The sequence below is a fragment of the Hyaena hyaena genome, unplaced genomic scaffold (genome assembly GCF_003009895.1).
Source record: "Hyaena hyaena isolate Hyena2069 unplaced genomic scaffold, ASM300989v1 scaffold_1628, whole genome shotgun sequence".
NCBI classification, from domain to species: domain Eukaryota; kingdom Metazoa; phylum Chordata; class Mammalia; order Carnivora; family Hyaenidae; genus Hyaena; species Hyaena hyaena.
In genome coordinates this window covers 226413-249974 of record NW_024082258.1, presented here as the reverse complement: position 1 = coordinate 249974, position 23562 = coordinate 226413, and the positions used below count along the sequence as shown (strand labels likewise).

Sequence of the window (23562 nt, the reverse complement as noted above, 5' to 3'; positions counted from 1 at the left end):
GAAGGCAGGTCAGGGTGATCAGACGTCACCTGGGGTGTGTTGGGGAATGAGGGACTGGATCAGATGTCACCAGTGATCAGAAATGGAGGGTAGTTCTGGTCAAATTGACTTAAGGGTTCTTGCTACAATTAGACAATGCAGAGAGGAACACGGAAGTCTGAAAGTCAGGGCCTAGTTGAGTAGAGAATTCAGAAGTGCCTAAGCGGAGGTTGGTCAAGGAGAATATTTTTGTCACAAGAACCAAAACTGCCCCCTCTCCTGACCGCCCTGTGGTATTCAGAGCAGACAGACCCAGGTACAAATATTTGATCCCGAGACATCTCAGCTCGATGTTCATCGGCTGGAGGACCTTGTCCTAATCAAGACAGAATCAGCCCACCACCGCCTGAGCCTGTAGCCCATCCAGGGGACAGTAAATCCTGGAGAGGTGAAAACTGAGGTCCAAAGAGGCCGTACCAGGAGGAGGCTCAAAATGAAGACAGAATGAAGACACTTCTGTCCATTTTTCATTGCCCCAAACTGATTTTTATGGTCCAAATGAAATGTAAGAGAAGCCGGGTGTACAGAAAGAGAAAAAGAGATCGGTGAGCATATGCAACCGATTTCAAAAACAATCCAACATTTTGGTAACCAAATACTCGTTTTGTATTTCTCCTGTGCATTCAACACTTGCTGCCCCTCTTTTCTCTGACAACCCAAAACCTCCCCCAGTCACCGCTGAATCTCAATCCTAGTATTTAGACTCCTGACCTGACCTAATAGCAGGAGACGATAACAAAATAGGTTACTTATCACCCCTCACTCTCACTAGACAGCTGTGGTTCAGGGACACTGCGAAAAGACCTTTTCAAACTGCTGAAGAAATTACCACCAACCTAGATTTCTATACATAGCAAAAGTGTGTCTCAAGAAAAAAGATATCTTAAAAAAGATTACTTCGATCCAAAAAAGAAAAGTTTAATGGGAAATTAACCCACATAAAAGCCAATGCTAACGATTATAATTAAGAACAAGGAAAAGGGATTCCAGGTGAAATCTTCAGGGTGATAGGAATGAGGATCTGAGAGTGGGGTGTGTCTGTGGGCTCAGCAACTGTTAATTCTCTGTATAAAACATAAATATATGTCTGGTGGGGTTAGAATGATGGCATCACCATGGATACCATAAAAATCATAGTAATTGAAATGGGACAAAGTGATCGGCTTTCCAAACTCCCTATATTGTCTGGGAGGAAGGTAAAGGGTTTTATAACTCTGTGTGTGAAAGGGTTAAAATAAGTATTTGCAATTTATCCCTTAAATATAATAAGTAAAATCAAAGAATATACTTTCCAAACTAGAAAAAAATTGGGGGCTGTAAATGCAGAGAAAGTACTTTTAAAGTAGTGAGTAAAGAAGAAGGGAGGCAAAGTAAAGCAGAAAACCCAAATGTATCAACTTTTACCTTAAATTGCTATCAAATAAACAATCACATTAGCAGTCAGAGATTTTTAATGGCTCAAAATGTCCCTGAAGGATTCATCTTAATTATTTTTTTTATTTGGGTGTAGTGGACACACAATGTTAGTTTCAGGTGTACAATGTAGTGACTCCACAAGTTTACCCATTGTGCCGTGCTCACCACAAGGAAGCTGCCATCTGTCCCTGTACAATGTGACCATAGTATCATTGACTATACTTCCCATGCCGTGACCCTCATTCCTGTGACCTAATCATTCCATAACTGGAAGCCTGTATCTCCTACTCCCCTTTCCCCATTAGGCCCATCCCTCAGCCCCCTCCCCTGTGGCAACTGTTAGTTTGTTTTCTGTAGGTCTGATTCTGCTTTTTGTTTGTTTATTCATTTAGAGTTTTTTTTTTTTTAGATTCCACATTTGGGTGAAATCATATGATATTTGTCTTTCTCAATCTGACTTGTGTTACTTGGCACAATACCCTCTAGGTCCATGCATGTTGTCACAAATGGCGCAAGCTCATCCTTCTTTGTGGCTGCATAATATTCCGCCCACATCTTCCCTATCCATCCGCTCGTCAGTGGACTCGTAGGTTGCTTCCATATGTTTGCTATTGTATATAATGCTGTAGTAAACACAGGGGTGCGTGTATCTTATTCGAATTAGCATTTTCATTTTCTTTGGGTAAATGCCCAGTTAGTGGAATTATTGCTATTTCTGTTATTTTAGGAAGTATTTCTATTTCTGTTTTTTGAGGAGCCCCCATACTGCCCATACTGTTTCCACAGTGGCTGTATCAATTTCCATCCCTACCTACAGTGCTCAAGAGGTCTTTCTTCTCCACATCCTTGCCAACACTCGTTATTTCCTGTCTTTTTTTAAATTTTAGACTATCAGACAGGCATAAGGTAAAGGATTAAATTTTAAAATTTAATAGAGCATATTAATAGAGTATATTTAGAGCAGTTTTAGGAACAGCAAAATTGACACAATTGTATAATTGACACATCAGTATTGAACAAAATTCATCCTCAGTTTACGTTAGAGTCCGCCGTTTGTGTCCGGGAAACAGAAGAGATCCTGTTAAAAAAATTTTTGCTCCTTTTCCTGCTTCCATTCTTGTGAGGACCCGCACCCTCAGCTTACACATGCCTTGCTGTATGTCCTCCTTGTGAAGGGCAAGGAGTTAATGATTTCTTTGGAGTCTTCTAGCATAATAGCTAACATCTAAAGGAGTGACCAGGTCGGGTGTCATGTACCTTTCCAAGACCACTGACTCCAGCCACCAAGACCAGGGCATAAGTGACTTATGGCGGACACCCAAGTACCCGTCTTTGTTCGACCAGGTCCTGGATACCCGAGACTGCATGTATACGAGACCACACTCTTCAGTAAAAACCCCAGACCCCAAACAAACATGAGAGTCATTATTCTTTTCCTTTCTGAGTCTCTCCCAGATGCTCCCTCTGTATCTGTTCTCACTACATCTTCAATAAACTCTGCTCTCACTTCCTGCTGTTTTGTGTTTGATTTCTGTCCTGCTCAAAGCCCAGGACCCTCGTGGCTGGACCTGTGGGACTCCCTGTGGGCCATCTCACCTGGCCTGCCTGCATCACTTTCTCTGGGCTTCAACAAATGTATAATGTCATGTATGCACCGCTATAGGTTCATACAAAAGACTTTCACTGCCCTAAAAAAAATACCCCAGGTTGCATCTATTCATCCATCCATCCCCTCCCTGCCCCCACAAACTCCTGGTAATCACCGAACTCTTTATTGCCTCCATAATTTTTGCCTTTCCCAGAATGTCATATAGTTGGAATCATATAATGTTTAGTCTTTTCAGAATGTCTTCTTTCACTAAAGAATATACATTTAAGTTTCCTCTCAGTCTTTTCATACTTTGGTAGCTCGTTTCTTTCTAGCACTGCATAACATTCCATTGTTTGGACGTACCACAGTTTATTTATCCATACACCTACTGGATTACTTGCAATTTCTGTCAATTATGAATAAAGCTGCTATAAAAATCCATGTGCAAGTTTTTGTGTGGACATAAGTTTACATTTCTTTCAAGGAATGCAATTGCTGGATTGGGTGGTAAGCAGCTGTTTAGTTTCCTAAGAAATTGCCAAATTGTCTTCCAAAGCAAATGGACCACTTTGCATTCCCCTCAGCAAGGAATGAGAGTTGCCCCACATACTCAGCAGCGTTTAGTGTCGTCAGTGTTTTGGATGTTAGCACTTCTAATAGGTGTGCAGTGGTGTGTCATTGTTGTGTTAATTTTCTTTTGCCCAATGATATCTGGTGTGTACATCTTCATATACTTATTTACCCTCTGTATATCTTCTGTTCAATCTTTTGCCCTTTTTAAAATTGGGTTGTTTGCTTTGTGTGTTAAAAGTCCTTTGTTTGTTTTAGCTCACAGTCCTTTATCAGACACACCTTTTGCAAAAAATTTCCTCCCAATCCGAAGGTTGTCTTCTTACTCTGTTAACAATGGCTTTCACAGAGCAGAAAATTTTAATTTTAATAAAGTTCAGTCAATCGATTTTTTCTTTCGCAGATTGTCCTTTAGTGCTGTTTATAAAAAGTCACAGCCACGTGCGCCTTGGTGGCTCAGTTGGTTAAGCACCCAATTTCGGCTCTGATCATGATCTCGAGGTTCAGGATTTCGAACCCCGTGTCAGTCTTTGTGCTGACAGCTCAGAGCCCGGAACCTGCTTCAGATTCTGTCTCCCTCTCTCTGTCCCTCCCCCACTCATGCTCTCTCTCTTTTTCTCTCAAAAATAAACATTAAAAAAATTTTTTTTAAAGTCACAGCCAACACCAGTTCATTCAGATTTTCTCCTATGTTATCTTCTAGGAGTTGCATTTGTGGTTTTGTGTTTTAAATTTAGGTCTGTGAACAATTTTAAAGTAATTTTTGTGCAGATTTAAAGTCTGTGTCTAGATTTGTTTTCCTTCTTTTTTTTTTTTTTAAATTTTTGTATGTGGATGTCCAGAACCATTTGTTAAAAAGGTTACTTTCTCCATTGAACTGTCTGCTCATTTGTCAAAGATAAGTTGACTCAATTTGTATGGGTCCCTTTCTTTCTTTTTTAAAAAAATTTAAATCCAAGTTAGTTATCATATAGTGTAACAATGATTTCAGGAATAGAATTTAGTGATTCATCACTTACATACAACATCCAATATTCATTCCAACAAGTGCCCTCCTTAATGCCCATCACCCACTTAGCTCTTCCCCCACCCACCTCCCCTCCAGCAACCCTCAGTTTGTTCTCTGTATTTAAGAGTGTTTGACGGTTTGTTTCCCTCTCTGTTTTTATTTTATTTTATTTTTGCTTCCCTTCCCCTATGTTTATCTGTTTTGTTTAAATTCCACATATGAGTGAAATCATACATCTGTCTTTCCCTGACTGACTTATTTTGCTTAGCATTATACATTCTAGTTCTATCCGCTTTGTTGCAAATGGCAAGATTTCATTCTTTTTGATAACTGGGTAATATTTCATGATATATATGTATATATGTAATGTATATGTACATACATATATGTATGTACATATATACATATATATATGTATATATATACATTATATATATATATGTACATATATACATTACATATATACATATACATATATACATGATATATATGTATATATGTAATTTATATGTACATACATACATATACATTACATATCTACATATACATACATATGCATATACATATATATATCCATTTCTGAGCTCTCCAAGCCCACCATGCAATTTTCCAATTCTCAGCAGACCCTGACTGGGTGTCCTACAAATCTGACTCAATTCTGACTCTCTCTACCTGGAGTTAGCATCATATCTGATGTAGTTGTAGAGCAGTGGTGGCAGTCTGGAGCCAAAGACCAGGAAAGAATTCTTGAGATGTCTTTGGTACAAAAAGGTGATTTTATGAAATCACGGGGACAGGACCCCTGGGCAGAAAGAGCTGCCCTGGGGTTGTGCAGAGTGACTGGTTATATACTATGGAGTGAGGGAGGTAAAGGCAAAATGGAAGTTTCCAAAAAGACTTTCATATGCTCAAGAGGACTTTTTAAGATACCCGAGGCCTTGCTATTGTCAAGCTACGGTTGTTTTCTCTGCAGTAAGGCTTTAACATCAAGACAAGACAGTTAGGAGTTTATTGGAGGAATGTTTTACTCTGCCAGTCTCAAATATTTGTCAATGGGCTGCAGGTTACAAAGAAATTTAATTTTATTATATTTTTGTCTTGTCTTTGTTCCCTACGTCACTATGGAAGGGGAGGGGTGATGTTAGGGCTTCAGGAAATTGAGTCTATGGGTTTCTGGAGGTTAGGCTATGGATAAGATTGCCTTTTTCTTGTCATTTACTAAGACATTTGTAAACTGATGGAGACTTGTGTCCTGCATGAGTGTAATCAATTAACCATTTGGTTTCTCCTTCTCTTAGCTTCAGGGCAGCCAGCAGTGCCTGAGGAATGTCACCTGTATCCCACTGGAGGCGGGGAGGGGGTTTGCAGGGTCTCAGCTTGCCTTACGCTCCCTCATCAGTATCCTGCAGGTTAAAGGCTCAGTCTCGCAAGGCTGTCCCCGCTTCAGACGCCAATTCCAAGTCTAGATTGTTACCTGTGCTACTGACTGACTGTAAATCAGAGGTTCCCACAACCTCCTCCTTGGATTTGATCACTTGTTAGAATGGCTCACGAAGCTCAGGGAAACATTTACTGACACTCACCAGTGAGTACTTCTTCTAAGGGATATTTTAAAGGATACTGGTGAAGGGTCAGACGAAGAGGTGCATAGGGCCAGGTCCCACATGCAGGAGCTTCTGTCTCCATGAAACCGGGGTGCACTACCCTCCAGACATGCAGATGAATTCACTCACCTGAAAGCTCATCCGATCTTGTTCAAGAGTTTTTATAGAAGGTAATCAGTAATGCACCCCTCTCCCTCCCTTCCCAGAGATCAATGGTTGGAGCTGAAAGTTTCAACCTTAAATCACTTGATCTTTCTGGTGATCAGCCCCATCCCAAGGCTATCTAGGGGCCCCATCCTAAGTCAGCTCACTGGCATAAACACAGGTGTACTCGAAAGGGGCCCCTCAAGAATAACAGAGACACTCTCTCTCTCTCTTTTTTTTTTAAGTTTTATTTATTTCTGCTGAAGAGCCTAAGTAACGTCATTTTGAGATTGAGGCCTCCATTAAGAGCAACCTCATGCTGCACGTAGCCCCCATTCCAGGAAAAGCCTCAGATTGCTCAAGGCTAAAGCCATCCTTGGACCACCCTCAGATCAGCTAATCAAAAAACATTCCTGTGGTCTGAGTCAGGGCTGGGAACTGCAGACAGTTATTTTGTACAAACTAGCCAATTACTCACAGCTTGCCTGAACCCCACGTGGGCCCTTTGAACTCAGCTCATAATTGGTCATTTTCAAGGGATTCTCAAAGGTCATGATTGGGTCCCACCAAAAGTAATGAATACCTCACAGTTACTGAATGGTCAAATCTGTTACCATGGATGCTGTACAATTGTAATTGGAGCCTATGTGATGATGCTATACGTATAACGTGTGCACTGTAACACCCCCGTCCCTTACCCCATAAAAACCCTGCTCGCTATTGTTCGGGGCTTCACCCAACTGCCACTACACTGGTAGATGGGTGAGCCCGGGCTGGAGATTGTAATAAAGACCCTTTTGTACTAGCATCGGTGTCAGCTCCTTGGTGGTCTCTGGAGACTCGCGAATCGGGCACAACACTGGGAGAGAGAGAGAGACAGTGTGAGCAGGGGAGGGTCAGAAAGAGAAGGAGACACAGAATCTGAAATAGGCTCCAGGCTCTGAGCTGGCAGTCAGCACAGAGCCTGACGCAGGGCTCGAACCCACAAACCGCGAGATCATGACCTGAGCTGAAGTCAGACACTTATCTGACTGAGCCACCCAGGCACCCCAAACAGAGACACTCTTATTACTCAGGGAATTCCATGGGTTCTAGGAGTTCTGTTCAGGGACCAGAGACAAAGACCAAATATGGTTCTTATTCTCGCGCAGTACCTTTGATATTATGTGGGGGAAATGACACTTGACCTCTATGATCTTCTTACCCAAGTCCTATAACTGCAGTCTAATTATGAGAAAATCATGAGATAAATTCCCATAGAGGCGTGTCCTACGCTAAACCTGACCAGTACTACTCAGAACTGCCAGGTTTATCCAAAACAAGGAAAGTTGGACAAACTATCATGGGCAAGAGGAGCCTGCAAAGATAGGACAACTGACTGCAGCATCCCGGATGGGAGTCTGAGACATGGAAAAGGCATTAGGTTAAGAGCTTGGGAATAAACTATGGGCTTCACTTAATAATAATGTATCAATATAAATTCATTAATCATCAAATGTATCATTTAATGTAAGATGTTATGTGCATTCAGGAGAGGTATGTAGGAAACTTTTGTACTTACCTGCTTGCCGGAGACCGAAACTGCACAGGTCATCCCTGATGGCAAGGCCCAGGGAAAAGACTGCAAGGCAGTCAGAAGAACCCCCAGAAGAATTCTTCTTCTCTACTTTGTCTGTACCTTTTACTCTCACTTCTGCTGTTAGTCTATTCTAGGGTTAATATGAAACCAGAATCGCCCAAAGTTCCCCCCTTCCTCCAAAATGGTATGTACCTAAATATCATGTCCGCCCCCTCAGTCAGATGTTGTCTAATGAATATTGTAGCATTTAGCAAAATTGGAGACAGTCCTGTATGCATTGGGTCTATAAGAGACCTAGAATTCATTTTCCTTGTATGGGTCTAATTGCCAGTAAGAATACATATTATGCCATAAGCAGAGACAAAAACAAGACGTACTAGTTGTGGAGGACTTTCTTGAAAAAGTGTTAGAGAAAATTTCCCTGCTGACCTCAAGTCTGTAAGGCAACTTATGGATTGTTCTGGCTAAAGAATGAGATTGGTAAATGCAGAGACCAAATTCTAGTTGATCCATGTAAAACATTTCCATACGTCATCTATGATAAATGTTGACATTGTTCTTTCTTAGTAAGGGGTTGTGAGAGTCTGTACCTACAACTGTGGGTACAAGTATATCCTGTTTTTGCATGCCCACTGAATTTAAACAATTAAAGGGCACCGTGATCTCATGTATTCTGGCAATATGCTTCACTTATCCTTAGATACCCTGTCATATGTAGTAAAGAATATATAAAACTCTGTTATGACTACCTGGTTAAATTTTATTGGTTGAAGTAGAAATTATGTACCGTGAAATCACTGTTGCCAAGAAAACTTAGAAATGCTAAGTCCTATGACTGTACTCAAAAATGTAAATTGTTTAAGCATGATTGTTTAAGTTTGCTATATAAAAACCCTAAGCTGAAAAATAAATTTGAGCAGTCCACCTGAAGAGGCTGGCTCTGTGTCTTCTTTCGCCAACGCCAACCATCACTCTCCGGGCCAACCCTGGCTTGCAGAGGCTGGTCCCCTGCACCTGCTCATTTTTTTTTTTCTGTAAATCTTAAAGTATTCCTCAAAAATTTTAAAAAACTCTGGGCTCTTTTAGAGTTTACAGGTATACTTGTGGACAGAGGGTAAGCGAAGAAATGTGTGGGGTTAGAGGGTCAGATCTACAGTGCTGTTGGGTGCAGGTAGGGAAACTGGGACTTGCATATATGAACCCTTCCGTTGAAGTTCAAGGTTACTTTTTTGATAGTGTTGTTTCCAGAGAACCAAATCTCCAAAGTCTATATGTGGGCTAGTTTAGATGGGAAGACAGGGGGAAAAACAGAATTAGCCTCTTGATAAGCATGGAGATAGTTAATAAGTCCATTGCAATATTTGAGAATGTCTGAATTGACCAAATTGGAGTCTTCTGTAGCCCATGCAATGTGTGGAATTCTCATAGATGTTCAAGTAAGTATCTCATAGAAGAAGAGTTGATGTGGATGGAGATTAGATGTCATCAAAACCAAAGATGAAACCTCGGACCACGGAAGGTCAAGTTTCTATGAGAGTTTTCCAATTCTAGATTTAATAATCCATTTGCTCACTCAGTCAAGACAGGGCAAATGCAACATCCCAGCTAGAGAAAAATTGTTCTAACAGAAATTTAGCAACAGGGGCGCCTGGGTGGCTCAGTCAGTTAAGTGTCCGACTTAAGCTCAGGTCATGATCTCACAGTTCATGACTTCGAGCCCCACATCAGGCTCTGTGTTGACAGCTCAGAGTCTGCAGCCTGCTTTGGATTCTGTGTCTCCCTCTCTCTCTGCCCCTCCTCCCCTCTTTCTCTCTCTCAAAAATAAATAAACATTAAAAACTTTTAAAAAATTTTAGCAACAGTAGTAGCAGTAGCTATCTTACATGGTGAAGCTTTGATCCAATGAGAGAACACGTGAATAATGACAAGGACATACTCATAACCATAACATATAGGAAATTGGATGAAATGGGATGGCCAATAGAGAAAGCTTGAGGTGGCTTTTTCGCTTGCCCCCATTAAAGCTCCCCCAGGATCATGTCCTCAGCAGACCGGGCAAAAGGATACCAGTTGTTCCGGGTGAAGAGTTACATTTTCCCACCACTACCACTGGAGGAGCTGATCTAGTTTTTCCTTCCCCTTTTGTGAAAGTCATAACCTAAACTTCAGGCAATGGATTGAAGAGATCCCAAATGGCCAACTGCGTGTCTCCAGTTTATCCGGATGCAAAAGACGTCCAGCTTGTTTCCAATTGACCTTTTAATCTTAGGGACTTTGAACTGAGAGCTTTTCATTTCCTCTGTTAGAGGGTCAGGCGATAGGCAGAGGAGATTAAATATTCTGTCAGCTGTGGAATTGGGACAGGTTTCTGAGCTGCTGACTTTAGCAAGTTCCCCCTTTGCTTATGGATCTTATCGTCCATATTTGTTTCTATTTTAAATATGTCCACTTCTTTTGGTAATAGTAAATCCTCTAAGTGATCAGCCACACACTTCCCATTCTTAGTTAGTGTGCCACTTGTAGTCATAAATGCCAATCATGTACTGCTAACCTTAAAAATAAAACTATTATTTTACCAGAAAAATGGGCTTATTCAGGAATAGCAAGGAATTGCAATTCAAGACATGCAAGCTACAGCAAAACCATAGGCACCCCTGTTGCTGAGCAGGGAGAAAAATCTTTCTGTCTCCTGCTGGGGTAGTAAAAATAGGCTTCTTCCTGCTGGAAAATGCAAGAAAAGTCTCTTGTGGGGTCTGCAAAGGGCTGTGAGGAGCGGTACAGCATGAGAGCTCCCCCTTCTGGCCTTATTTAGTTAGTTAGTTAGTTATAGAAACCTTGCTTTTTAAAAATATTTATTTATTTATTTTTAAAGAGAGAGACAGTGTATGCACAAGTAGGTGAGGGACAGAGAGAGAACCCCAAGCAGGCTCCACAGTGTTAGCGCAGAGCCCCTTTGGGGGCTCAGTCTCACGAACTGTGAGATCATGGCATGAGCCCAAATCAAGAGTTGGACACTTAATGGATTGAGCCATCCAGAGCCCCCCTTTTTTTAATTGAAGTTTTTAATTTATTTAAGTAATCTCTATACTCAGGTGGAACTCCACTTCACAACCCCAAGATTGAGAGTTGCATGTTCTTCCGACTGAGCCAACCAGGTGTCTTCCCAGTTCCATTTTATTTATTTTATTTTATTTAATTAATTAATTTTATTTTATTTTATTTTATTTTTTGAGAGAGAGAGAGATAGAGGGGGGTGGAGGGGTAGAAAGAGAGGTGAGAGAGAGAATCCCAAGCAGGCTGCATGCTGACAGCATGGAGGCCAACTCAGAGCTCAAACTCATAAACCTTGTGGGATGCCTGGGTGGCTCAGTTGGTTAAGTGGCCGACTTCAGCTCAGGTCATGATCTCACAGTTGTGAGCTCGAGCCCCACATCGGGCTCTGTGCTGACAGCTCAGAGCCTGGAGCCTGCTTCCAATTCTGTGTCTTCTTCTCTCCCTGCACCTCCCCTGCTCACACTGTCTCTCTGTCTCTCAAAAATAAATAAATGTTTAAAATAATCTTAAAAAACAAAAACAAAAACAAAAACAAACCTTGAGATCTTGACCTGAGCTGAAATCAAGAGTCAGTTGCTCAACTGTCTGAGCCACCTAGGTGCCTCCCAACTCATTTAAAATGACAGTCCCTTGATTCAGTCCCATAGTTCCAACTCAAAACCTACTGCTATCTGTGCAGATAATAATTCTCCTATTCTTAACCAAAGTGCAGACCCTCGTGAGAATCATGAGTTCTGCTGTCTGGAACGAATTCTGTTACTTGGTGATTTGGTGTGAGGCTGACACTCCTATTCATGCGGTTCTGGAAATCTGTAAGGGCATATCCTGCCTGAAATGTTCCTTCTGAAGCGAGGAGATAACATCCATCAACAAAGAAGGTGAGGTCCGGGTCTGTTAGGGGAACCTCTGAAAGGCCAGCATGAAGAAGGGCTACGTAGAGGTGGCTGCGATGCAGTCACGTGGTTCTCCTCCAGTCAGGAAAGGAAGAAGACTGGCAAGGTTAAGATTTTGAACAATAGAGGAGGGTAATGTGAGAAGGAGAGAGCAAAGGGATCTCAAGAGATGCAGGGTGAGACGTAAAAAAAAAAAAATATATATATATATATATATAGGGTGTTTCAGTTAGGAGAAGGATTTGGCCACATGGGGTACATAGAATTCAGGGTATGACCTAACCCAAGATCCATTGTAGTCTGAACCAAGTTTCCTGTTGCCACGACTGCTCGAAAGCAAGAAATGGCTTCAGCCACTCAGTCCAGCGTGAGACTAAAATACCCAACGGGCCTTTGGTTGCCATTATGCTTCCAAGATAAGGCACCTAAAGCATGTCCTTCTCTTTCATGAATGAATAAATAGTGAAAAGGGCAAAAGATACTTTGGGAGCCTCAAGATGGAAGCAGAGGAAAGGGAAGTTTTTAAGGATTTGAATACCATCATGGAACGTGAGTCCCACTGTAGAAAGTCAAGCATAGTTGCTTAAATTATGCCATATAAAAGGGGATGCTACATTAGAAAAATTTGGATTCCACTTTCTACAACATCCAGTTAATCCTAGAAAGTCCCAGAGTTGTCTTTTTGTTTCAGGCTGAAGGTAATTAAGAGTGGTCTTGCCAGCTCTGAGGACAAGGGTTTTCTCTCAAGGGAGACACCATATTCTAAATATTGCACCTGGACCGCAGCGTTGTATTTTGTCCCCTGAAACCTAATGCTCTCAAAAATGTGAAACTGAATAAAGAAAATGTCCTTTCTTTCTTTCTTTCTTTCTTTCTTTCTTTCTTTCTTTCTTTCTTTCTTTCTTTCTTTCTTTCTTTCTTTTTCTTTTTCTTTCAGTCTCCTTTAAAATGGAGTTGGAAGGCCAGAAGGGGGAGCTCTCACACTGTACCAACTCCTCACAGCACTTTGCAGAGCAAACAGGAAGGAGACACATCCCTTGCCTTCCCAGCAGGAGGAAGCCTGCTTTACTATGGGGGGGAGGGGGGAAGGGAGGGGGGGATGGAAGGAAGATTTTCTCCCTGCCCAACAACAGCCTAGCCAATGAGAGACAGTCACAACTCAGCCAATGAAAAGCCACTACATTTCGACTCCCAGTTCACTCCGAACAGACTTTTTGTTTATAACAGCCCCTCCCAACTCCCCCCTTTTCTCTATGAAAGAGCATTCCTCTCTGTTCTTTGGACTTGCTTATGGTTTTGCTGTAGCTTGCATGGCTTGAATTGTAATCCCCTGCTCTTCCCAAATAAAGCCATTTTTCTGGTAAAATAACTGACAGTTTTATTTTTAAGGTTAACACAAGCCAGAGTTTCCAATAAGTATTAAGTGCCTGTGAGTTACTGAACTTAGAAAAACGAAGAAGATCATTCACACACTGACTGAGGATTGAATTATAAGAGAAGCCTAGATTCTCCAGATTTACACTTAATATTCAGGCAAAATAAGTGGGGGCATTGGAAAATCCCTGGAGCATAACTATCCAGGTTTGGTTTTCCCACATGAGGGCGAAGAGGTATTTGGGAGTTAGGTAAAAGGGTCTGCGGAAGAAAGCAGAGCATATCAACAACGGTGAAGTAAGTAGTGTCAGAGGGTATAGGAGCCAAGATAGTGTTGCGGTTTGGGAAAGACAATATGTATTTTACAATTTTATTTATAGCCCACAATTCTTGGACAAATCGGTATCCCCTTCCATTAGTTTTCTTTAGGGGTAGAATAGATGTGCTGCAGGGGCTACATGTGGAGATCAGAAGCCCTTTGTCAAGTAATATATGAGTAATAGGTCTGAGACCATAAATTACCTCATTTTTAAGGTAGTGTATTGAATTAATTTAGAGAGAGACATAGAGGGGTCTGCATCCACCTTTAAAGGCTCTGCCTCTCAGCGGTGCTCTACATCTACCACTCCTTTAGCCAAGAGTGAGTCAGGACTGTGAATGGGCATCTCCTGCATGCAGGCCTTATCAAGGGCTTGGGGAGCTCTGGGGGTCAGAAAAACCTTGGTAATCTACCAAAGCTGTCAGAGGGCACAATGAGTGAGGTTGGAGCCTGAAACTTCAAAGGTTAGTCCCTTGGACGAACATTAAATATTAACATTACGATGAGAAATCAAGCCTTTGCCTGGTAGCTTAAAAGAGGTTGTGGAGCTTAACAGAAAAGGCGTGTTGGGCATCATGGGGTCTAAGAGACAAAGAAAGGGTTTGTTTTTTTTAAAGGGATAGATCCCGTGGTAAATTGTCTGACCTCACTACGGAGATGAGTTGTGTACTCTGAGGAATTGTGGTAGGGCGATCTGAGGTGTTGAGGGTGGGGTACATGGTGCCACCAGAAAGGTGGCAGTGTGCCCATGACTGTGACAATCATTTCACCCAGTGTATTCAAGGGTGTCTGGGGAAAGACAGAGACAGATTCCTCAGAGGGAAGTCATTGGGAGGAACAGTTGCAGAGGGAAGGTGAATTTTTAGAGGTTACATGGCCTCAGATAAGGTACGCAGAGATTATTGAATGACCTGATGAAGGTTTTACTATGAAGACCATTTTTCTTCTTCTTTTAAAAATTTTTAATGTCTGTTTATTTTGAGAGAGAGAGAGCAGGGTAAGACACAGAATCTGAAGCAGGCTTCAGACTCCAAGATATCAGCACAGAGCCTGATGTGGGGGTCAAATCCACGAACCACGAGATCATGACCTGAGCTGAAGCTGGACGCTTAACCAACTGAGCCACTCAGGCACCCTAAAAAGGCCATTTTTCAATTTCATACTAGTAGAAATTAGCAGACTATTTTTTTTAAGTTTATTTATTTTTGAGAGAGAGGGAGAGAGACAGAAAGTAACAATCCCAAGCAGGCTCTATGCTGTCAGCACAGGGCCTGATGTGGAGCTTGAATTCACGAACGATGAGATCATGACCTGAGCCAAAATCAGGAGTTGGACACTCAACCAACTGAGCCATACAAGCACCCCAGAGGGCCATTTTCTACAGGGGACTTGGGATCCTGAGGATCTCCAATGTGAGGAGACCCCAAGAACTCTAGCGATGATTGTAGCTCCAAATTATCCTTAGTGAAATTCTACCTTTTTCTGGAATGCTGGACTGAATTAGTGCTATAGAGGCAGAGCATGTAATCAAGAACAGAGGAGGAAAGGGGGCATCCAGGGGAAACGAGAATTTCCCATGGGATTAGATGTGTATTCAAATAAAAGAGGCTTCCCAGAAGAGCTGGGAAGATTCTTGCCAATCGAAAAACTTGCAAGATTCCTGCTCAACAGACAGAGTCAGAGATCAGATGCCCACTGGAGAGCCAAAGAAAAAAGTTTCCACTCAAAGAGAATCAAAATGACTCCTTACTTGCGCTACGACGGGCACATGTCCTGAGCACTGGATCAGGGGTTGTGATTGACAGTGCGGATCCAGATTTCCCCAATGCGGAAAGGACACAAAGGATACAAGAGGCTGGCATGAACACCTGGGTGAAGGTGGAAGAACCTGAATCATAACTCGCTTTGAGTCATGGCACCAGAAAACTGTCACACACACACACACACACACACACAAAATCCAAACTTACATAAAAAAAGACTATCCAGAAGTCTATTGAAATAGGCAGAACACTCCACTGTAAGATCTGTGAGCACCTGGGAAGGCTGAAGGGAAATGGCATTTCTTTTACAGGGAGGCACAGACAAGGCTGGAAAGAGCCAGGTGTGGGGTAGGCAGGTGAGCAAGTAGTGTCGTCAGGCAACTGAACAGGAAATGCTTTTCTCTGCCATCAGCCAGTCCTTGGAAGGTGCCCTTGAGGATGTCCTGCTTTCTAATGCTTGCTTTAGCTCAAGGGTGGGCTGAAGTTCAAGGGCCTGTGGAGAGGAGAGAAGCCTGAGCAGTTTGGTCAGAACAAGTTAGCAGGGATTTTGTCCAGATTGGTCATTTGAATTTCTTAAAATTTATTTTATTTTATTTTGAATTTCTTAAAATTTTAAATAGATGGAGTCATATAGTAGGAACGCTGTCTTCTCAGTCAGTATGACTGAGATTTGTATTGCATTGGAGAGCCTCCAAACTACCTTCGATTTTTCATATTTTTCCCAGTTTCCAAGTGTTTTTCTGTGGAAAGGTTGATCTGAAATGACGCACTCAACCACTGTGGGAAGTGCAAATCAGCTTGGTTATTTTGATTGCATACCCTCCTTCTATTTTTAAAATATTTATGGGAACTCTCTGGGACCTATAGTGAAGGTGCCTTCCTCCGGAGGAGTCATGTGTTTCTTTAGTATTTGAATTCAGCAGACTTTTCTTTTCTTTTCTTTTCTTTTTAAGTTTTACTTATTTATTTTTTTAGTAATCTCTATGCCCAACTTGGAGCTTGAACTCATGACCCCCGAAATCAAGAGTTGCACACTCTTCCTGCTGAGCCAGCCAGGAGTCAGCAGATGCTTTCTTTCTTTCCTTCTTTCCTTCCTTCTTTCTTTCTTTCTTTCTTTCTTTCTTTCTTTCTTTCTTTCTTTCTTTCTTTCTTTCGTTCTTTCATTCTTTCTTTCCTCCCTCCCTTCCTTCCTTCCTTCCTTCCTTCCTTCCTTCCTTCCTTCCTTCCTTCCTTCCTTCTTCTCTTTCTTTCCCTTTTCNTTTCTTTCTTTCTTTCTTTCTTTCTTTCTTTCTTGTTAAAACAATTTTTAATGTTTTATTTATTTCTGAGAGAGAGGAGCAGCGTGATCAGGGGAGGGTCAGAGAGAGAGGGAGACACAGAATCCGAAGCAGGCTCCAGGCTCTGAGCTAGCTGTCGGCACAGAGCCTGACATGGGGCTCAAACCCACAAACTGTGAGATCATGACCTGAGCTGAAGTCGGACTCTCAACCGACTGAGCCACCCAGGCGGCCCTAAAATGTTTTTTAAAGAAACCCACTGTTTGAAAATAGAAAATCATCTTTTGCCACATTGAATTTCTACCATCTTATTCTTTCCCCATTAATGTCTGTTGCGGATGAAATGACACAAAGGACAAGACACACACAAAAGACAGACACAGACACAACTCCGGCCGGAGGAACAATTCTACGCAAGCCCCTCTTGCGGTTTATTTTATACCCCGGTAACTGGATACAAACTGAAATTTGCAAAATGCATTCTTTTACAAAACAAGGGCAAGTAGCCAAACACATTCCAAGGACAGGGGGGAGCAAAGGGAGGAAGCGACCACAACATGTTTACTAAGAGGCCTGCTCACAATTCCAGCCTCCTCCTTACTTCTAAGGAGGGCATGTTCCCTCGTTTGCGAGCGGACCATTAAACTTGGATATCGTGTGCAGGCCTCCTGGCAGAGCATCCTGTTTGCAGGCATGATCTGCCCAGGCAGGGAGCCCCGTGTGCAGGCACATCCCCGCGTCCCTAACCACGCTTTCTTGTGGTCACTGTCGGGCTCCCACAATGTCAACATCGTTTTTTCCCGTAAAAGTCTATCATTCATATTGCTTTATTTCTTTAATTACATATTCATATATAATTCAAGTCTATTTTTTTTAATTACCATGGCTTCATAATATTTATATGCTAGGAACAGGAGGTGCCTCTTGATTATTTTATTATTATTAATGTTATTATTTTTATTTTAATTCCAGTATAGTTCACATATAGTGTTATATTAGTTTCAGGTGTACAATATACTGATTCAACAATTCCGAACATTACTTAGTGCTCATCAAGGTACATGCCCTCCTAAATCCCCATCACCTATTTCACCCATCCCCCCACCGACCTTCCCTTTGGGAATCATTAGTTTGTTCTCTATGGTAAAGACTCTGTTTCTTGGTTTGTCTCTCTTTTATCTTTGTTCATTTGTTTTGTTTCTGAAACTCCACATATGAGGGGTGGTTCTTGGGTGGCTCAGTCAGTTTAGCGTCTGACTCTTGATTTCAGCTCAGGTCATGTTCTCACAGTTCGTGGGATTGAGCCCTACATAGGGTTCTACACTGGCAGCATGGAGTCAGCTTGGGGTTCTCTCTCTCTCCCTCTCTCTCTGCCCCTCACCTGATCGCCCTCTTTTGCTCTCTCTCTCTCTCAAAATAAATAAACATTTTTTAAAATTCCACATGTGAGTGAAATCATATGGTATTTATCTTTCTTTAAGTGACTTATTTTGCTTAGCATTATACTCTCTAGATCCATCATGTTGTTGCAAATGGCAAGATTTCATTTTTGTATATAAGTATCACATCTTCAAGGCACCTGCGTGGCTCAGTCGGTTAAGAGTCCAACTCTTGATTTTGACTGAGGTCATGATCTCAGTTGTGGGATCAAGCCCTGAGCTGAGCTCTGCGCTCGTTAATGGAGCCTACTTAAGATTCTCTCTCCTTCTTCCTCTGCCCCTCCCCTGCTTGTGCATGCTCTCTTTCTTTCTTTAAAAATGTTTTAAAAAAATAAATACCACATCTTTTTTTTAGTTGAAAATCCAAAATGTAGGAAGAATTGAAAATTCTTTATTTGGGGGGGTACCTAGGTGGCTCCGTAGATGATGCATCTGATTCTTGGTTTCAGCTCAGGTCATGATCTCACAGTTTGTGGGCTTGAGCCCTACATCGGGCTCAGTGCCGGCAGTGTGGAGCCTGTCTGGGATTCTCTCTCTCCTCTCTCTGCCCCTCCCCTGCGCTCTCTTTCTCTCTCTCTCTCAAAATAAATAAACTTCAAAAAAAGAAATAACATTCTTTATCTGGTAAAATTAAGAATACATTGTATAACTTACGGACCACCAAAAGGGAAATGTGTGAAAGTGGTAACTGAAAGAAAGCAGAACTGATAATGCTCAAATTCAGCTGGGCCATCATGTGGCTAAAATAAAGTTCTTTCGGTTCCTTTTTTTAAATTTTTTTTTAATGTTTTATTTATTTCTAGGAGAGAGAGAGACAGCGTGAGCAGGGGAGGGTCAGAGAGAGAGGGAGTCACAGACTCTGAAACAGGCTCCAGGCTCTGAGCTGGCAGTCAGCACAGAGCCCGACACGGGGCTCGAACCCACAAACCGCGAGATCATGACCTAAGTGAAAGTCGGACGCTTAACCGACTAAGCCACCCAGGCGCCCCCTTTAGGTTCCTTTTGTGTCAAACATTTAAGCGCACAACAACAACAAAAAAATAAGACAATTTTGCTAAACGCAAAGATCCTTTAAATTTTTTAAAAAGAGGTTACCTAGAGGGGAACAGTGCTTAAGATTCTATAGCACTAAGCCTCAGTGGAGACCATGACCAAATAGGTCTTTAAAGCAGTTCTTTTGAGTCAAGAAAATATCCACAGGCAGATGATTTTTCTTGGCGTGCTTCTGCTTCTTGCTGAACAAGACCTTTATTCACCTTTGTATGTATCAAGTGTCTAGCTCAAGTACTTGAACTCTGAAGTATCTTAATGTAACTCACAGTCAAGTGATACTTTATCATATATGATACCTTCACATGGAAATAAGTTCTTCATGCCTTGTAAATTCATGATCCCCATGAACATTTCAGGTATGATAAATTATAAAATGGCAAGAAAGGTCCTTTGAGATCTTGAACTAAGAAAAAACTTGGGGTGGGGCGCCTGGGTGGCTCAGTCGGTTAAGCGTCTGACTTCGGCTCAGGTCGTGATCTCGTGGTTCATGAGTTCGAGCCCTGAGTCAGGCTCTGTGCTGACAGCTCAGAGCCTGGAGCCTGCTCCGGATTCTGTGTCTCCCTCTCTCTCTCTCTGTTGCTCTCCAGCTTATACTCTGTCCCTCTCCCTCTCTCAAAAATAAATAAAACATTAAAAAATTTTTTTTAACTTGAGGAAAGGATATGTTAAAGGGCTTCACAAATATGAAGCACAATCAAAAGCAATTTTTCCTAGATTCAGGGCTCAGGTCTGAATCCTTAAACTTCCCACCATTAACAAGACACCAGTTGTGAATGTTCTTTTTGGAAGCTCCAGTGAGCTCATATCATGCCAGGAGCAGGTGCCTCTCAGCCAGCGCCGGACAGGAGAGGCTTGGGATGTTTGCACCGATGCAAAACTCAGTATATTGTTGGCTCTTTCTGCCGGTGTGCTTACAGTCTGCAGTCCACCAGGTCCTGAGCCGCTTCTGGCCCAGCAGTAGTGAAAAGTGTATCCGGTTCATCTTTGTGAAGAACTAAACTCTAGTACCATCACCTCTTACATAGAAATTTTCAGACAGACGCTGACCTTTCTTTTTTTTTAATGCTAATTGATTGATTGATTGATTTTTAGTGATTTTTAAATGTTTACTTATTTTTGAGAGAGAGAAAGAGGTGGCGCGTGAGCCAGGGAGGGGCAGAGAGAGGGAGACACAGAATCTAAAGCAGGCTGCAGACTCTGAGCGGCAGACTCTGCGCTGTCAGACTCAGAGCCCAACGAGCAGTTAGAATCCCTGAACCATGAGATCATGACCTGAGCCGAAGTCAGACGCTTAACCAGCCGAGCCACCCAGGGGCCCCTGCCCTGACCTTTTTTAAGCCCAAGCTGAGCCATGTCATAGCGGCCATAATCTCGAAGAAACATCATCCCTCCGGGGCCCAGAAGCCTGCTCAGCCTGTTGAGAGCCTCCTGCATCTGGAAGAACTGCTGAATGAAGAAAGACGATCTCAAGACTGGCCATGGGCACTGGGTGGCTCTGATCTTCACCGCCCGGATCGTGAACAAAGGCAAAACACCGGCAAGGATCCTGTGCTAAATTTGTCTGAGCCAGTTCTACAGCCGTGGGAGAAAAATCGCAGCAATAAACAGAGTCCTGGGTCCCTGTTGGTCCGTAAAATCAGGAAGACCTTGTCTCCTACACCACAGCCGACCTCGAGTATTTGGGAGGTGGCTGAGGGACAAGGCAGCTCATCAGCACAGGTTCCCAGGAGATGGAGTTTCTGAGTTACATTTCCTTCAGCGGGAGCCGTCTGTGCTTTATGCCCAAGACTACCTGAAGAACACATGTGTTGGGTATTTTTTGGGTAAATACCCAGGAGTGCGATTCCTGGATCACATGGTAATTATATTTTTAATTTTTTAAAATTTAAATTAAAGTTAGTTAACATACAGTGTAGTCTTGGCTTCAAGAGTAGAACCCAATGATTCATCTCTTACATATAACACCCAGGGCTCATCCCCAAAAGCGCCCTCCTTAATGCCCATCACCCACTTACCCATCCCCATCCACCTCCCCTGTAGCAACCTTCAGTTTGTTCTCTGTATTTAAGTCTTTTATGGTTTGCCTCCCTCTCTGTTTTTACCTTATTTTTCCTTCCCTTCCCTTACGTCCAGTTGTTGAGCTTCTTAAATTCCATGTATACGTGAAATCATATGATATCTTTCTCCCGGTTATGCTCTAGTTCCATCCGCGTTGTTGCAAATGGCAAGATTTCATTCTTTTTTACTGCTGAGTAGTATTCCATTGTGTATATGTACCATATCTTCTTTATCTATGTCTATCATCTGAGGAATGGACATATTTTTAGTTTTTTGAGGAACCTCCACTCTGTTCTCCAGAGGGGCTGCACCAGTTTGCACTCCCACCAACAGTGCGTGAGGGTTCCCTTTCTTCCACATCTTCGCCAACACTTGTTGTTTTTTGTGTTTTTGATTTTAGCCAATCTGACTGGTGTGGGGTGATATTTTGTTGTGATTTTGATTTGCATTTGCCTGATGATCAGTGACACTGAGCATCTTTTCCTGTGTCTGTTGGCCATCTGGATGTCTTCTTTGAAAAAATGACTGTCCGTGTCTTCTAATGCCTCCTCGTGATTGGTTGTTTTCAAAGGATTACTATTTCCTCCTCAGTCATTCTTTCCATTGCCTTTCAAGTATCAAAAAACAATTCCTTCACATTTTTCATGAAACTTGATCCTCAGGGTGGTTGGGTCTGATGCCTTATTGTTTGTAGTGTAGAAATAGTACTTCTCAGGTTACTTTTAAAATTTCCCTAGGGGCTTCTACCTCTTTTTAGGTTTCCTCTCTCTTTTTCAGCCTATCTTTGTAAATTATAGATCCAAGATTAATGTTTGGCATTCGTATTTTTAATTTATTAGTGTATCATATACATCTTTAAATAACTTTGTTTTGATGCCATCTTAGGAGATGAAGGACAGCGATACTAATATCTAGATATCTGACGGGGCACCTGCGTGGCTCAGTCGGTTAAGCGTCCGACTTCGACTCAGGTCATGGTCTCACAGTTCGTGGGTTCGAGCCCCACGTCAGGCTCTGTGCTGACAGCTCAGAGCCTGGAGCCTACTTTGGATTCTGTGTCTCCCTCTCTCTCTGCCCCTCCTCCGCTCACACTCTGTTTCTCTCTCTCAAAAATAAATACACATTAAAAAAAAATATCTGGGTGTCTGAACTCAGGCACTGGTTGCACTCCTGGCTCCGCTGGTTGTTGGCTTATCTCAGCCTCTGCAGACCTTGCCCACAAAGAGCCTGCAGTGAGCTTTCAGAAAAAAAATGTATATAAAGCCATCAAGTAGCTGTCTAGTTTAGGTGAAGAGTGTACCTGATGTTGGTTCTTTCAAAACACGGATCTCTCTTTTACGAACGTCCTTGACCACGACTCCCTCAAACGACAGCGGCATCTGTTCGGGCTCCACGCCTATGACAGTATCCCAGACTGGAAAACCCCAAGCGACATACCAGCATTGCATGGCTTCTCAATGTCCTCTCCAAAAGCTCAGCCCGGCCATGCCATGCTCACCGGGACCAGTCTCTCAGGTTCCAGCCCCTGAGGATTAAATGGAGTCAGCAAGCTATTCACCAGTATTCTGTATCTTACTCTTCCCTCTCGTATAACTCAGCCACAGCACATGCATATCCCCTCAGTCAACTAGCCATTTTCTTATAACCTCTGAGGTGCCTTTCCCTTAACATGAGACCATGCAAAGCTGGGGTAATTCAGCCATCTGGCAGGATTAGACTTTGGGTTTAGTTTTCAGAAATCTCAACTCAGGAGCTAAGGGTGATAAGGATTTCTCTTAGGATAGTCATGAAAAGCTTTCTATTCCTTACCTTGACTTTGAGCTGAGAATTTAACACCCTGAGCTCATTTTCTTTCTGCACTTAAAAGCAACCAACAGGGGTGCCTGGGGGTGCTCAGTTGGTTAAGCATCGACTCTTTTTAAAAAAATTTTTTAAAATGTTTGCTTATTTTTGAGAGAGAGAGAGAGAGAATGTGTGTGTGCACCCACAAGCATGTGAGCAAGGGAGAGGCAGAGAGAGAGGGAGACACAGAATCCAAAGCAGGCTCCAAACTCTGATCTGTAAGCACAGAGCCCGTTACAAGGCTCGAACCCATGAACCTTGAGATCATGACCTGAGCTGAACTTGAACACTTAACTGACTGAGCCACCCAGGCACCCCAAGCATCCAATTCTTGATGTCAGCTCAGGTCATGGTCCCCTGGTTCATGAGATGGAGCCCTGCGTTGGGCTGTGCACTGACAGTGCGGAGCCTGCTTGGGATTCTCGGCCTCTGCCCCTCTCTCACTCGTGCTCTCTCTCTTTCTCACTCTAAAAACAAATAAATACACTAAAAAAAAAAAGCAACCAATCAGCCTCATTATACTCCTTTTAAATTTTTC

At 42.5% G+C, this 23562-nt stretch overlaps 1 pseudogene; it reads right to left on the bottom strand.

The window, feature by feature from the left end:
* Positions 1-19951: 19951 nt before the first annotated feature.
* LOC120226196 lies at positions 19952-20932 on the bottom strand (annotated as a pseudogene).
* Positions 20933-23562: the final 2630 nt, after the last annotated feature.